The sequence below is a fragment of the Nicotiana tabacum genome, chromosome 10 (assembly GCF_000715075.1).
Source record: "Nicotiana tabacum cultivar K326 chromosome 10, ASM71507v2, whole genome shotgun sequence".
Taxonomy (NCBI): domain Eukaryota; kingdom Viridiplantae; phylum Streptophyta; class Magnoliopsida; order Solanales; family Solanaceae; genus Nicotiana; species Nicotiana tabacum.
In genome coordinates, this window is record NC_134089.1 from 105384638 (window position 1) to 105403043 (window position 18406).

Here is an 18406-nt window from a genome sequence, read left to right on the forward strand (position 1 = left end):
TTTTCAAAATTTCGGCAGGGTTTTGACACTACTTGGACATTGGTTTTATTTTTCTAAAAACAAGTAGTTATCTCCCTACACTGCTATTTTTCTTTTTCTTTTTTTTTCACAATTTTTCAAAAATTCTCGATTTCAGAAACCGGTCAGCATGCAGATCTGAAGCAAATAAATGTGCAAAACAAACAGGATGCAGCAGGATGGTCTTTTTTCATTTCAGGTTGCTTGTCCTAGACGGACCCAACCCCTGTGTTGAGTCCCCTAAGTCAAATGCAACATGATGCAAATAAACGTTCCTACTAGGGATCCGGCATGAAGTCAAGTTATTCTAGGTTCAACCTGGGTATATGTTCTAGACGGTGTACCCGAGCGGACAACTCGAGTTGAGGAATGAGCTCCTTTCCGGGAACCAAAAGGCCAGCCGGCTTAGAAACTTTCCGAGCCTCTTTTATTTCAGGGTATGACACTAACAGAATAGGGAGTCTCAACCAGTAAGCACATCCCCGGAGGTGAGAAGAGAAGGTTTCAGCACAGTTTATATGTACAGTTCAAATAATATCAAAGCGGTAAAAAAGTATCATTTTGCACATTTAGGCCAAAACATGTAATAAGATCAAATAATAAATAAAGCCAAATATAACAATTCATCTAAGCTCGAATTCTGAACCCTGAACCAGAGATTCTGAGTTTATTCCCCAGCAGAGTCGCCAGAGCTGTCACACCTCCTCTTTCGCCCGCGCCGCCGCAAAGGGACGCGGAAGAGAGTTTTTCCAATTAAAGGACAATCGAAACGGGATTTTATTTAAAGATTCAGAGTCGCCACTTGGGAGATTTGTGGTGTCCCAAGTCACCGGTTGAATCCCGAATCGAGGTAAAGAATGGCTCTGTTTAACAGTCTGCGCACCAGAAATCCGGATAAGGAATTCTGTTAACCCGGGAGAAGGTGTTAGGCATTCCCGAGTTCCGTGGTTCTAGCACGGTCGCTCAACTGTCATATTCGGCTTGATTATCTGATTTTATACAATTATGAACCTACGTGCAAATTTTAACTGTTTACCGCTTTGTTATTATTTATTCAAAGAATTGCAACGTCGTGAGAATGCATCTCGAATTGCGCCACATAAATGTACCCGCAATTTTTGATACGTTCCAACTTCGTTGAGATTTGGATTTGGGTCACATAAATGTGCACCCGAGTTTAGGAAAATAACATTATTAAATACGCGCCTAAAGACTAACGCATTGTTATTTTGAGAAAAGCCGTAAAGTTCGCTATGCGGCCTGTCTCGAAATCTAAGCATTCGAAATAACTATCCGTTGAGGGCCCCGCAATTTATGTATTCTTGTTTGTCGAGGCTCGTCTCATTCATTATTTTTTTAAAGGAATTTGCAACGTCATGAACATGCATCTCGAACCACGTCACAATCAATTTACCCGTGATTAGCGACACATTTCGACTCCGTTGAGATTTGGATTTGGGTCACATCAATGTACACACGCATTTAAGAAAGTAAATTATTAAAGACGCGCCTAAAGCGACTAGCGCATTATTATTTTTGAGAAGGCCGTGAAATCTTGCTAAAACGGCCCATCCGAAGTCTAATTAATTATTAACCATTTATTGAGGGCCCCGCAGCTTGCGTTTTATTTGGCGAGGCTCGTCTCATTTATTTTTAAAGGGCAATCCTAAAGTGACTACATTTCTATTAAGTTTGTCTCTAAAAGAAACGAGAAAAGTCTTAATTAATTACATGCTTGACAAGTAGTTATTGGATTAAAGTAGATGATAACGGTAATTTACACTCGAACTCGTAAAAATGGAGAAATGTTTTGTGCCTTTATTATATAAGTGAACTACTAAAGCTGAAATTACAAAATGCATACAAAACTGTCAAGATATTCAAAACAAACTAACCATTCTCCAAATTTATTTAAACTAACATTCCTAAAATTGATTTAAACTATTGGAATTAACGGCTAGGAAATGTTATCAATACGGATTCGAATATTGGCCTATATGCTGCCTAACGGAATCGAACACTGCCTATTTAAAATCTGCCTCAAATACAAAAGAAAGCTAGAGATGAAATATGGCAACTAATCCCTTAACTTATTTGTTCATTCTACAAATTACATATTTAACTACATGGAGTCTGTAATTGACAACTACAAACTATAGTTTGAAAAACAAACAGTTCCGGTTAAATACAAGACTACGTCATGCATTCCAGTTGAGTTATAAAACTAAACTATATAAATACTTGTCACATATCTTATTAAACTATAGATACAACACTAATTCATCAAACAACCTAGCATTTCATTTCACTTTCACATCTCACAGCCACATCAGTATTGATTCGAAAATGTACCTGGAAAGGGACCACAAGGAAAAGGAAGAAAAAGATCAGCAGGAGCAGTAGCAACAACACAGCAACAACAACAATAACGGAAATAGAACAACCCAATAACAGTGTTTAATAAAACCTTTTTTAGATTGAAAGACCAGTTAATATTTTTCCTTTTTTTTTCTCACCCCTCAATTCTCTCTTAATGTTCAGAAAATCCTCCTCTTAACTTGTATCAAGCTCTTCTTCTTTATAGCCAAACTTGAAGCACTTAAATTAAGTCACACCATCTTCTCCTCATCCCCCTTTTGAATCCCACTACTTAATGTTTTATCCCCCACTATATTAAACAGATATATTAGTTCCCATTACCACATATCTTTTCTTTATTTAATTCTCTTATTCCCCACTACCGCATGCTTTGTCCCCCACTATATTAAACAATGTATTAATGCCCACTACCATATGTCTTGCCCCCCACTATGTATTAAAAAATGTATTAATTTAATATTATTAGTACTTAGTGGACAGAACACTCAAATTAATCATTTTTTAAAACTTAAAATCCCGAAAATGCCCCTAAAACTACTGAAATTACCATTCTACCCCATCTCTTTCAATCTGTACCAAAACCATATCAGCTATAACCAATTCACCTAATCAACGATCCAATTAACAAACAAACTCTGAATAACAAACTCACCCAAACAAACTCCTAATTGACAACGTTCATGAATTAACAACAGAGTGAGATTCATATCCAAACTTAACGGGACAAACAAGTAGATTTAAATCACTAAATTCAACATCAGTTGAACTCAAACTAAATCAAACAACATCATAACAAAGATGAATTATTCAAACTAAATCAAAAACTAAAGACCATCAGATAAACACTCGACATTAAATCACTTGATGAAAAACTAACGAACTTCAAACAAAAATGAACACGAATTATCTCTAACACAAACAAAGACCTGGGTTCGAATTCAAACCAACATATCGGAACACGAACATAATCATAGAAAGAAGAAAAGGAGCGGAAGATGAATTCACTGAACGAAAACTAAAAGAAAAGAGAACGAAAACCTACTAGTTTGAAGTCCGGGTTCGAACGGAACCTCGACGTACTGCCTCAACGTATGACTGAGCATGACCTCGACGTACTGCCTGGAGATGGAGTTGCTGACGAAGAAGAAAAAATAGTAACAGCAGCAGCGCTGCTTGACGTGAGGGAGCTGGTGGTTTGGCGATGGTTTTTCCGGCGATTGGAGGATCGATGGCTTCAGGTGTTGGTCTCCGGACTGACGAAGAAGAAGACACAGCAGCCATGGTTGCTGGAGATGGCAGTGGGGTTGCTTGAAGCGACGTGGTCGTTCATGGCTGGAGGTCGACGAACTGGTGAAGCTGCACGAAGTAGCGACTCACGTCGAGGAATGGGGAGGAGCAGGGACGACTGGTCGCTTGGTTTTGGACTGGAGGTTGACGTGGTTGTTCATGGTGGTTCGTCCATGGCTGGAGTTGAAGACGAAGCAAAAGAAAAAGGCAGTCATGGGAGGGTGGTTTTGAGCTGGAGGGGTCGCTTGGGTAAGGTGGTTCGTTTGGAGAAGGAGAGGAGAGGGGGCGGGCAGGTGTGGATGCGTGTGGCTACGTCGTTGGTCCGTCGTGAGGCTGGTGGTCATTTGGAGTAGATGGTGGTGAGGAGGGCAGCCATGGGACGTGAGGGGGAAGGGGGTGGTTTGGGGATGATGAAGAGGAGAGGGGCGGGTGGTTTTAGGGTTTTTGGTGTTGGGAAAATGAAAATATGAAAATGGGGGTTGGGATTCATTTGGGTTATGGGGCGGACTGGGTCGGGTCGACCCGGTGGGAGTTATTTGGTTTGGGCCTGGTTGATTTAAATTAAAAGGTGGCCCAATCCGATTTTCTTCTTATTTCCAATGCTTTTTTTTCTTCTTTTATTTTTTCTTAAACTAAAACTAAATTCTAAAAATTCTAAATTATCCTATAGAACTAAATTAATTTATAAAAATGCAAATTAACTCTTAATAACAATTAACACACAATTAAATAGCAATTACGATAAAATCACACAATTTGGACATTAAATGCTAAAAATGCAACGTACATTATTTTTATGATTTTTTTGTTCTTGTAAAACAAACTTAATTGCTCCTAATTGTATAATTAAATCCTAAATGCAAAATGCGACATATTTTTGTATTTTTTTATTAATTTAACAAATAAACATGCACGGACAAATACAAATAATTATCCAAAAATGCCACGAAAATTCTCAAAATTGCACACAAAGGAAAATTGTTTTATTTTGAATTTTTGGGAGTAATTCTCACATTGGTCAAAAATCACGTGCTTACACAAAGTACAAAGGTTGACACGATATAAACGATTCTTTGATTACGACGTGACTCTTATACTACGATTATGACGTGACTTTTATACTACGACTTGAACTCTTATTTGGTATGATTTTATCTTTCAAAAAATATTTCTATTTTGAAATTTCAATTTCTAAAACTTTATATATATTATAATAATGATTATCTTTATAATGATGCAAGTGAAGATATTATCCTTAATTTAAAATTTACTTTAATCGGCTATCTAAAAATTTAAATAATTTTTTGGTCGGATTTATTTTAGTATGACTCCACTTTAAGTTTATCGATATTTGTAGCCCCAGAATTTGAATTTTTAATATCCTATATATACAAAAAAAATTGTTCTTTGAATCATTAGATGTTAAATTAATTGATTGTTATTATAAAACATTGCATATATTGTCTTAAAATTATCAAGTAGTTTATTTTTCGACACCATACTTGGCTTAACCTCAATGCAAACTACTCAAATTCGAATATCATATCAGTTTGTTAGTAATAGTAATTTTTTAAAAACGACAAATAACGTAAATTAAAAAAAAATATTTGAAGATATCCTTATCTTATAATCTATGTATTTGAGTTGAAAAAAAAATATTAGAAATCGGTGAGATTAACTTTCAAATTTTTTATACTCAACAAAGATGAAACATAAGAAAAAATTTGTTGTCATCTTTTATTTCTTGTTTTTAGATCTTTCTAACATTTTTTTTCAATATTTATTTTCCTTTATCTTATTTTTTATGTCATTATTTCTTTTGTTACAAAAAATTATTTTTTTCACTATAAAAGGAAGAGTTTTAATAAAAATTGTCTACATATAAACTTTAATAATATTTTTAGTCTTTGGTTGAAATTATTTCATTTTTTCTTTTGGCTTTATCTAATCAGCCTAAATCGGTGCTCACCCGACCACTTAAATTAAAAAATTAAATGATGTGCAATTTATATATAATTCATATATAATATGTGTATAATCGTGTGTTGCCGGTATATCATCTATTTATATTAGCTATAAAAAGTAAATAATAAATATGGCAGGATATTATGTAAATATTTCATAAGATTTCGATATTTTGAGTTTATCCATGGTATAACTTCTATTATAATAATTTTAAAACTCTCTACTAATGTTAAAAAATATCTTATCTTTTTATTATCTTTGAATTAAAAAAAATTAAAGAGTTTTTTCGAAATAATTTGTTTACATTTTTATAAAAAAAATATTTCACTTCATACAATTTTTTTTTATATATACTCTTTGTTACACTTAAAAGTCGCTATAGAAACTATCAATTAGAAACCAATTTATCTCTTGTTGAGTTTGAAAAAAAACCTTTCACATAATCTAATGATTCAAAACTAATATTCTTCAACGAAACAAATATTATACCCTTGCAATATTGGCTTGACTACAGTTAAATGAAGGGGTTTCAGCTTATACCCTTCAATTCCTTGAATGTGCTAAATTGAAACTAATGATAGCAATTGTATAGCTAAAGTTTTGTTATTTGTTTAATGTCCATTTATGCAAATTGACTCTTCAAACAAATATTCTTCAAAAGAAAAAAGAAACAACTTTTTTTATTATTGACTGATTTTGTGATGTTTCTTTCTCCAGCATGTATGTTTACTTTATTATATATGTAAGTAAACTTTTATTTGGTTTTGTAAATTCTTTTTTGTTATTTAGATAAACATAGACGTATACCCTATATATTATATTTATTTTAAAAGTATTTCATTTTATTCAAATATGGCTACAGTGTTTCAAAGAACTATACTTATAGGATTTTAAATGTGAAAGAATTTATAGTTATATGGAGTAGTTTTTTTTTTTTTTGGCTAGAGGCGAAGTAGTATTTAAATAATTATAAAAAATAATAAAAGTTCCTAACATTATTACATATGATCATTAATCGAATTAAGTATGATGACATGATAAAAAAAGATAAATTTTGTTTTTAATCTTAATTCGGATTTTAGAACTTTATCTATAAATTCAAAATTATCTTTTAATTCAAATTCTGTGTGTGTGTGTCTATATATATATTATTATATTTGTATTTGTATTTAACTAAAATAATCGTATTTAACTAAAATAGTCAAATATAGAATAAAGTTACCATATACTATTGACATTTATTAGCTTGTCACTTGGCTTAACCATAATGTCAATTATATATGGTAACTTTCTTGATTTAATATATATATATATATTTTAATTCAAATTCCGTATATATATATTATATTTGTATTTAACTAAAATAGTCAAATATAGAATAAAGTTACCATATACTATTGATATTTATTAGCTTGCCACTTGGCTTAACCATAATGTCAATTATATATGGTAACTTTCTTGCTTTAATATATATATAGATTATTGTAAACTATTACTTTTCTCCTAGATTTGAGTTAAGAAATAAGGCATCTATTGAAACTGGTTACATACCTCCATAATTGAACTCCACAGATGAGTATAAATAGCATAATCTAAGTCCATATACTTACTCACACTCAATTTTTGCATCAAATTATATTAATTTATTATGATTAAATGATATGTTAATTAACTACGGTCAAGTGATATAATTTTATATGCATACCTATATTATGCATTTGTTAATTTACCGCAAAAAAACTAGACAATGAGTAAGGTCATTTTTCTCTCTCTATATATAATATATTAGTCTACGCTTCCCTTTCTGTTTGCTACCTGACTACTAACTTTTTACTGGCATGTGCTTCGATTAGCTTTAATCATGGCATGGAGTATCATTACAGAAGCGGAGGAATTGTGATTGCATGTGATATTGTGAGATGAATGCTAATACCCCAAAAAAGTTCATAAAAGTGTTCCAATTTATCTCTCTTTTTCCCCCTTTCTAATGCTACTTTCTCTCTTTAGTTAGCTTCTTCCCTTCTTTCTTTGGGGTTCAATTATAGTCTCCGATCCTGTCATCCATTTCTCGCTAGTTTTTACGATAGCACTTCACTTTCTGGGGTAAAACAAACAAAATAACAAAAAGGAAAACAAAGTTTCTTTCTTCAGTTCTGGGCTCCAGCGGACTGGAGAATAGGGGTGTTCAAAACCGAACCGAAACCGAAGCTTAATGACTTATTGGTATTGGGTTAACGGTTTAATGGGCGGGAAACGAATTGAAATTTTTTCATTAACGACTTATCGATTTGGGAGCGGATTATTCAATTTTCTTAACGGATAATCCGTTAACCCGTTAAGAATATATATATATATATATATATATATATATATATATATATATGCAAATTGGTTACTAAATTTGATCTTGAATCAAATAGGCATATCAAATTGCTATATGAAGATCGTCCATCATGGGCATTACCATACTTGAAAGGATATTTTTTTGCTCGAATGACAACAACTGGACGCTAAGAATCTATTAATGCATCTTTGAAAAGATTTTTACATGCAAGAACTAGTTTAAAAGAACTTGTTGAGCAGGTTGGTACAACGGTCAACATAAGAAACCATGCCAGTGAAGAGGCAACGATGCGACAAAAAGTATTACAATCCTCAAATTAAGACATTCATGCCAATGGAGAAACATGCATCAAAAGTCCCCATACCTTTTGCCTTTAAGTTATTACAGGATGAGATAATACTCTCTGTTGAATATGATTTATTTTCAAATAGTGATGGATCTTATATTGTGCGCCACTACAGCAAAACAGATGGTGGACGTTTTGTTTATTGGAATCCACTAGAAGAGGTTGTTCAATGTTCTTGCCAAGAGTTGAATTTTAAGGAATTTTGTGCAGGCATTCTAGTCGAGTACTTAATGCTCATAATTATTTCACGTTACCAGAGAAATACTTGTCGGCTAGATGGAGGCAAGAAAATTCATTGGTACTAAAATTCTCATATGATGAATCTCAGTAAGGATGATAATTAGTTCCAAAATCTTCAATCTATAGTTAGAGATTTGACTCGTGAATCAGTAAAGACGAAATGTCGTCTTGATTGTGCCAAAAGGGAATTAGGAAGAGTGTTGCAAGTTATTCAATGTCTTCCTGAAAATGAGCACATCATTGATGAGCATGAACATGTTGATATTAGTCAATCTACAGAACATAGTTCTCCAGATGAAGATTGTCATATTGAAAATCCCCAACAATCTCAGACAAAAGGAAGGAAGAAAGGGAAAAGGTTAATTGGTGGTGTTGAAGCTGCTAAAAAAACAAGATACTGCCATGTTCCTAATTTAGGTGGAACTGGTCATGACTTAAGAAATTGTCCACTCAAAAGAAAAATAACTGAAATTCCAATATCTCAATCTCCCCACAAGCAAGTGTAGTTTCATTATATTTAACTCCTATTAAATTGCTAGATATTCATAATGTATATAAATTAAAATCAAATTTTTTTGTGTTGTAGGTTTCAAAACGGATGGACAAGGAAGCTATGAGGTGATCCAGTTGTTATGGAGTCCTTTTGCTCATTGAAAAAAGTCAATGTAGATTGTCATTGTTAATAGATAGTACTGCAAAAATCATAAATTGCAACAACTCATTTTTTTGATTATGGATAGAAACATTTTTGGTAACTGAAAGAATCTGTTCTATATTTCTTAAAATGTTTAAGATGACTACAAGACGAGGGGGACTTTAGGCCTAACCTCTAATACTTACAAAATTCATAAATAAACTACTAATTTCTACAGAAAACAATATTAGAGGTGATTGTCCTTCCTTTTTCAAGAATTACAAGTGTTATGAATATGAAAACTTTTAGAGCTTCTGTAGTATCAAATGTTTCTGCAGTCGCGCCCTCCAGCTTCTTAGTTTCATGCTTTGTACAATTATAATCTTGTAAAACTTGAGACAATCAGTCAATGGATAAAAATAAGTTGCAACTTGAGAATCACTGCAGATGTTGGAAAGAAAAATTTCAGTTTGTAAAACATAGTTCGTGAGAGCATATAACATATCTTAATGTCTTTATAATAGACAATCACAACTTAAAAAATATTCCTACATTGCAAATCTTAATAATAATTTATTTCATTAAGGCGAACAAGCGATCCAACAACAATTGAAATGAAAATGGAAGAGGTAATTCTTTGACAATAGAATCATATATAAATATGTGAATCCAGGTCCATTGGTTAGACAACCAGCACATATAAGTCGCAATAAATACTAAAAGCGACATCAGGCTAGTAGAAGGTTCACTCTGCACCTTTAACCCATCAATTGGGCATGAGAGCATGCTTCTAATGTAAGTTCTCCGATGACCTCTAATATCAGTCTCATCCTTGACACCACCAAGGAAGATGCATACAAACTTTCTGCCCAGAGTAACTGAAATTGATGAAGCCAAAAATATCTTCCTAACCCTTGGTGGACCAACAAAGTACAACAATGCCTCTTAGCAGATAAAAAACAAGAATTTTTTATATGGAATTCCACAACCAAGTAAGGAAACATACGTAAGAAAATATTTGTGGGATTAAAGTGTTGCACCCTCCAACTTCTAATTCATGATTTGTACAATCATAAGCTTGTAAAAGTTGAGACAAAAAATCAATGGGTAATACCTGTAGAAGTTGAAAAAAAAATCTAGTTTTTCATCACCCTCAATTTGCATCGCAACTACCCTGCAAATTACTTGATTATCAAAACGTTCTGTCTGGATAACTTCAAGAGCTTACAAATAAGAAGTGTATCTATCATAAACTATAATTTTGCAACAGAAATTATGAAGAAGTCACTATTATCTTCAATAAGAACTTCCTATATAGGATTCCACAACCAAGTAAGGAAACGGAGGTAAGAAAACATTTGTGAGAGTAAACTGCTCCGTGAAATGTACATCTCGATTTAAAAAATCTATTTTTGACCCAAGATTAAAACTTTACTACGATTAAAAAATTCACTCGGAACTTATCTTTAGCCCCAAAATTGTGAGACAAGTGCAAATTTAAGGATGCTTACAGTGACCCAACACTAGAACGTTGTGTTACCACCAACAATGTCGATGTCTCTATGTTTCCCATCAATTTTACTTGTATAATATCAAAAATCCTGAATCATGGATGAACTTGGAGGAAGATCTATAAAAAATCGACATTAAGTTGAAAAGAAAAGGAAAAATTTAGGAGATTATAGAAATTCTTCGAGATTTAGGTTGAGCTTACAAAACTGATATTGGATGTCGAAAATGAAGCTTAGACTTCAAGAAATTCATCTCTACCAGCTGATTAGGAATAGAATGAGAAGAGGAAAGAGTTAAAGGGATTTCTGACGGGAGAGAGATCAGATTTATTTGGGTTTATTTTTTGGGATTTGGGGAAGGACAAAAAAGCCCTTAAGCTTAATTTGGTGGCCCTTAAATAATGAGGGTATTTTCGCGAAATACATCATATATATATATATATATATATATATATATATATATATATATTAAATATCAAAAACCCTTCCACTTCAGTCTTCCACTCTTCCACTACTCTATCTCTAAGTTCTAACGCCTAAATATTCCTAAATAATCAAAATTATGAAAAATATGTAACATAATCCTCATTAATTACTTTACAAAAGGCAGAAAGTTCATAATCAAATTCAAGCATACAAATGTTTTGGAATACTCATACATATGAAGTAGTATTACATTATAAACAAGTCTTTCCTAGGCATACTGCATAAAGGATGCAATATTACTGAACTTGACAAGATAAGTTAGCCAATGCATCAGTTATAAGATATAGGTGAGGGTGTAGAGATGTCTTTTTCAGGCATGAGCAATGAATATTACGGACACCTGATGAAAGGTGATGCGCCTGAAATCTTAATCGTAAATATGAACTAAGTGAGTTTTCAATTTGTAAGGGAGCTACATCCAGACATGGATTAACACTCCCATATGGGTTCTGAATTAGTACTCCGTTTATAGGTGCATATTTTCTAGTAATTCTGATTGAATATAGATTGAATAATGCCGATAAACCGTCAGATAAGAGCTAAACCGATACCAATCCGCCCGATATCTTATCGGATGGATAGTGGATTAATACATTTAAAAGCCGATAACCGATAAGCCAAACCGTTAAGAATAAATAACCGCCCGATGAGCAGTCCTACTGCAGAAGTGCAACCCTGGGTCAGCGTGTCGATACAACTTCAAAAGTAATCAAAATTTAGTCACTTTTCATATAAAGATAAATTTGAACGAAAACACTGTTCAAAATTCGAAAAATATTTTAGCATAATATATTATACTGGAATTCCAGTATAATATACTGGAGTTCCAGTATAATATACTGGAGTTCCAGTATAATATACCGGTCCATCATAATATGCTGGAAGTTCATGCACATGTGCTCCAATCTCCAGTATATTATGCTGGAACTTTTCGTGTTGCACCAAAATAGTGGCTATTTTTCAATGACTTTGCAAAAGCTAGCTATTTTTCAATTACCAGTCCGAAAACTGGCTAGCCCGTGCTATTTTTACATTATATTATTATGCGAACCAACAGTTTGGACTTGTGAAAATAGCACGAGCTAGCCAGTTTTCGGACTGGTAATCAAAAAATAGCCAGCGTTTGCAAAGTCATTGAAAAATAGCCACTATTTTACAGCAACACGGAATGTTCCAGCATAATATACTGGAGATTGGTACACTTGTTTATAAACTTCTAGCATATTATATTGGAACTCCAACACACGAAAAGTTCCATCATAATATACTGAAGATTGGAGCACATGTATATGAACTTCCAGCATTTTATGTTGGACCAGTATATTATGCTAGAACTCCAATATATTATGCTGGAAGTTCATTATATTATACTGGAACGCCAATATATTATGCTGGAATATTTTCTGAATTTTGAATAGTGTTTTCGTTCAGATTTATCTTTACATGAAAAGTGGCTAAAATTCGATTACTTTTGAAACTGTGACTATTTTTCAATTACCACTTATAAATCTGACTATTTTTGAACTTCACCCATTGGACTTGGATGCTTTTATTTCCGAAAAAATGACATTGTATAGCCGCTCTTAAAATAATAGCTGAAATTATATACTTTTTGAATATCTATACATTTCTGTATATTATATAAAAAATATAAATTTTATATACTTTTATGATTTCCGGATGTAAATAATTTCGCATGCATGCTAAAAGTGATATTTGCCCCTTTTTTTGTCTGCACAAAATTTGGATAAAATTCACAACTCGCCATTTTTCTCATGTTGTTAATGAAGCCATTATCATAGAATTTTAAATTTTACTGGTGAAACTCTATGGTATTTTTCCAAAAAGTAGTTAGTCCGTGCTATTACTACAAAAAAAATTATGCACATTATATTTATTTAAAATATCAGTATATGTAGGAGTAAATTATACTATTATTTAATCGACTTACATTTATTATCTTCGTATGCATTAAAAAAAAATTCACACACAACGAAACCTTAGTGCATCCACCTATAATTTTCTTAATCTTTATCCACACAAATTCGTTTGTAGTTTTGACTTTTGAATAACTTTTTAATTGCAAAATTTCCCATATCCAAGAAAAATGCCGTTATCTCAATTCTCACCAACGATCTTAATGGGGGCATTTTCATTTATATTCCGGAAAAGGTCCAAAAATATTCTTGAACTATTCGAAATAGTTCAAAAATATCATTCATTTATTTTTGGTGCCAAAAATATCCATGTCGTCTATGTTTTGGCACAAAAATACCCCTAAACTGTTAGTTTTGCCATTGAAGCTGACATGGTAGTCCATCCTTACGTGGTCGTCCACCTAAGCAATCCACATGTGAAAATTATTTTTTCGGAAATTTTATTTTTCCAGAATTTTTTAATAAAATAAAAATCAACATTTATTCTGAAAAAAGTAAAAAGATTCGAAAAAAATATTTATTTCGGAATTTTTTTAATTAAAATACAAAATCAACACTTATTCCGAAAAAAGTAAAAAATTTACGAAAAAATTATTCTTGATTCAGGTTTATGATTTGATTAAAAAACTCCATTGTTCTCTTTTGTGAATTTATGATTATAGATATCGAGAATTCATATAACCGATCCCAACTTGTTTAGGATTAAGAAACCAGTGTCTTTGTTGTTGTACAAATAAAGTTTTAATTTTTTTCTTGTAAACATTGTATGTTACTTTTTTTTTGGAGCTAAAGAATGTAGTTGAAACTATACAGGGATAATGTTCCAAGACATAACTACGCTATTACTGGATTCAAAAGCATTCAAAGACATAACTCCGAAATTCACAAATTAATCTTAAATTCACAAAAGAGAACAATGGAGTTTTTTAATCAAATCATAAACCCCAATCAAGAATAATTTTTCGTAAATTTTTTACTTTTTTCGGAATAAGTATTGATTTTGTATTTTACTTAAAAAAATCCGAAATAAATATTTTTTTCGATTTTTTTTTTACTTTTTTCAGAATAAATGTTGATTTTATATTTTATTAAAAAATTCTGGAAAAATAAAATTTTCGAAAAAATAATTTTCACATATGGATTGCTTAGGTGGACGACCACGTAAACAATTCTAACCCAGTTGGACTGCCATGTCAGCTTCAATGGTAAAACTAACGATTTAGGGGCATTTTTGGGCCAAAACATAGACGACAGAGATATTTTTTGCACAAAAAATAAACGGGGGATATTTTTGAGCTATTTCGAATAGTTCGAGGATATTTTTGGACCTTTTCCATTTATATTCCTTTTGGGGTCACCATTGAAGTTATACCCGCATTGCATAAAATCTTACAGAGTGTATCTGCTCGGATCTGAAATAGTTCATTCTCTTTAATGTAATTTCAAAAATTAAATCTGAAGTTCTTCTATCTTTCAAATGTAACTTCAGAAATTCGAATCTGAAGTAGTTCAATCTCTTCAATGCAACTTCAGAAATCAAATCTGAAGTACTTCTATTTTTCAAATGCATCAAAAATTCGAATCTTAAGTAGTTTAATCTATTGAATGCAACTTCATATTTCGAATCTTAAGTTCTGAAACATAAATTTGTTCTTCGAATTTCAACAATTCAATACACGAGCCAATGCCCAAATCTACTCCAAATGAGCTCAAATTTGAAACATAACTTTCAAATATTATAAAGAAAAAATCTCAATCATCAAAACAATAAAATTTAACAATTTTTTTACAACTAAGAAGAAGAAACTTTAAGCAAAAAGAAGAAGAAAACAGTAGTAAAGAAGAAATGAAAAGTGTATGTATTAGAAGTTATTCAAAAAATTTCGGTATCAATAAACCTTTTTAAAAAGGTGGATACAAATTCAATCAGTGACACAAAACTGGGCACCACACGAAAATTGGGATCCTTACACAAATAACCGGCTATATTCATTGTCTAGTTTTTTTTAGCCATATACATAAATTATGTATTCATTATACACAATTATACATATATAATACATAAATTTTTTATATATATATATTATACATCCATCAGTTATTTTTAATTTAAGTGGTTGAGTGAGTGGCTATTTGGGTTAATTCTTCAAAATTTTACATCCTAAATGGGCTCCAAAATTATCTTACTAGACTAGCTCCAGCTAGTGAGCGGCCTCCTGGCCCATCACGCAATCCGACCAGACTATTTCGATTTGCTGGACCCTAAACCCTTCCGTTGCAATTACAACTGCACAAGAAATCCTTACGTCTCCCTGTTCGCATAGCTATGGCGAAAAACAGAAACAAGAATAAGAAAAATGGTCGTGCAGCTATGGATGTCTCCTCTGACAAGACGGTCACGGGTCCCCAAGGTAATTAACTACTGTAATATTTCCCTGTCTTCGTTATCATTCTCTTACAAAAATTTCCGTAATTCCTGTTGAGTCATTATATGTCTATTGCTTAATTTCAGAAATGGATACTTCAGAGTCAGCAGCTCCAAAACCACATATAGGTGGATCACATAGGTCAGTTGTTTAATGTTCAATTTGTGTTATAAATACTTAATGATTAACAATCAAACTTGGTGCTCTCTAGAAAAATTGAGTTAAGGTGTGCTTTGTACATACTCCAGTAATTACACTCTCATGTATAATAAAATTCATAAAATTCTGAACTATTCTTGAGACAGTTTGGGGAAAAGAATAGTTTTTATCTAGCTAAGTTTGGCTGTTTTAAATTCTTTACCTAGGAATTCTATCCCTCTTGTGAGGTAACATATCACTTATCTGTAAACAGAAAAATGGATAAACATTGACTTTCAAATGTAAATAAAAGCCTTATGAGCTAATTCCTATCTGATGAACATGCGTGTAGAAGCACGTTGTAATGTGTTGAAACATATTTCAATAGTATGTTTGTTCACTAGCAATTTTTTGGGAACAGGGTTTGTTCGCTGGCAATTTTACTTAGATTATGCGCTACTCATTGTTTCATTATGTTGTATGATCATAAGAATCGACTCCGAAATACCTAGTACTTATAATTTATAATCAGTATCCCTTGTTATCATATTAATTTTTGAAAGACTGATATACTATTATCTTAAGAAGTGGCTTGGCGTGCTTCCTAGGAATTACTAATAGGATAAGATCGCATTATGCAAATTAGTCTACTTTAAGTTCTCCCATCACTATGCATATGCTTGTACCAACCTTTTTTTGGAGAGCAACGTATGCAGTCAGATGTCATTGCCGCTCCTTATAGTTTTTAGGATGCTTCTTTTTCTACCTGTACCAAATGTCAATACCCAGTTATTCCTTGATAGTTATCCATTGGGACTGTCATTGCTCTTGGATGGCTCTATTGACTTGCTATGAGACAAGATTATCTTAATTCATGAGCATGGGAAAGGATAAAAAGGAAAAGATCTTCGACTCTATTGTGGCTCTTTCGGCAATGATCCTGGATTTAACTGGAAGTGATAATTTACATAGCTTTGTAGGAAGGGCGCACTTTGCTAGGAGATAAGCTGCAGATATCAAAAATGAGAATCTTCGTCATCAGGATCTTAATGTTGATCTCTCTGAGAAACATTTTTTTGGTGTTCTTTTTCCCTTCCTTTTGTTGTTGTAAGGTGGTATTCGAGCTTTGCTGATTGGATTTGCTGTTAAGGCTACCAGGGGTTTAGTGGTACCGGTGTTGAAGCTGTATATATGTGCGAATAGTAGTGGGTTGATTTTGTAGTAAGGCGGTGAATAAATGCTAATTGACCCAATTGACTGGGTAGTGCAACCGGAGGTAGATAGTTTATAGGTGTGCCGGTCAGTTGGTGATTTTTCTTTAGTTTCTATTTATGCATACACTGCATTAGGCCTGTCTGTCTAGGTAACGTGGTAAATGGAAAAGGCATCTATCCTAAGATGCTTCACGCCGTGTATTAGAAGCTGACAACTCTAACTTCCTCCCTTGGTATCCATGCGGGTCTAGCTCCAATGTCTGAAGCGACCCCTAACCGTCCATTGCCTCAAACCAGGTTTTCTGATGACAGAACATATGAAGCATTTTAGTCTTGTTATTTAGGGGCCGCAAAAAGAAGCACATGGAGTTGATGGAGAAGTTAAGAAGTTCATGAGGTTAACACCTCTTTTTGTCAATAATATGAAGCGAAAGCTAAATAAGAAGTGACAATTAAAGCTTCTTGCATGCAGAGGCGGATTTAGGGGGGCGGAAGCCGAAAAATTACACTTACAAGGCAAAATTTATTTTCTACCTCTTTATATTATGTTTTGAATCCCCTTAACACAGCCCAAAAGCATAGCTTAGTGGTCAAGGGGGTTCAAAACCTTTGTGAGGTTATTGGTTCAATTCCCACTAGCTACAATCTCTTTTAATTTTTTAATTCTTTTTTGAACCCTCTTAGCGGAAATCCTGCCTCTGCCACTGCCTGCATGTGTGTATCTAGGGTGCAGGCAAATTTACACTTGGAATTCCTCACTTTCTGCTCACGTCATATATTTGTTATTGCAGAAAGATGAAGGGAGTACAGATGAAAAGGTCAAAGAATGTCCGGAAAATGAAGGCCATTGCCAAGGCTATTTCAAAAAATGAGAAATTGGAGGAAAGAGTCACGAGGAACGAAAGCAAGATTGAGAGAACTCAACATGCCAAAAAGTTATATGAATGAATGGATGGTTCTTTCGTCTGATTAGCTATGGAAGAGTGATGATTTTGTTTATTAATGTTCACTCCTAGGGCTTGTCAATGTAAAAGTTATATCTTCTTCATTATAATTGTCTAGCCTAAGCTTGTCAATGTTTTTGCATTTTCGAGTTAAACAACGATAGCGTGCAAATACTACTAGAATTGAATGAAATGCCATATCATTGGAAACTAACATGTGTAGCATGTGCTTGATCCAATAATATATTAACTTGTTAAGGCAAATATTTTATAATAGAGGAATGAATTGTAAATCGTTAGGAAAAGTTCCAATGCAAGGGTAACTCTAAACAATAATAAAAGTTTAAGGCTAAATATGGATCCTTTCTATCGAACAATTTGGATACATGAAGTCGACCAATTTCTAGTTGGAGCAAAAGTGAGCGATTTCAAATAATACGTGGACAAATTTGAACAATTTGTCAAATAAGTTTAGCACGCAAGAACATACTACAAAGTTGTCTTATAGCTCTATAGCTTTAACAAGATATGAAAGTA

The 18406-nt window shown here is 32.9% G+C and overlaps 1 long non-coding RNA gene across 1 annotated transcript; it reads left to right on the forward strand.

Moving 5' to 3' along the window:
* The first annotated feature begins 15403 nt into the window (after nucleotides 1-15403).
* LOC142164726 (uncharacterized) lies at nucleotides 15404-18083 on the forward strand. The gene is made up of 3 exons (XR_012695672.1): nucleotides 15404-15558; nucleotides 15660-15714; nucleotides 17717-18083. It is a non-coding gene; the product is annotated as an uncharacterized LOC142164726 (long non-coding RNA).
* The last annotated feature ends 323 nt before the right edge of the window (nucleotides 18084-18406 follow it).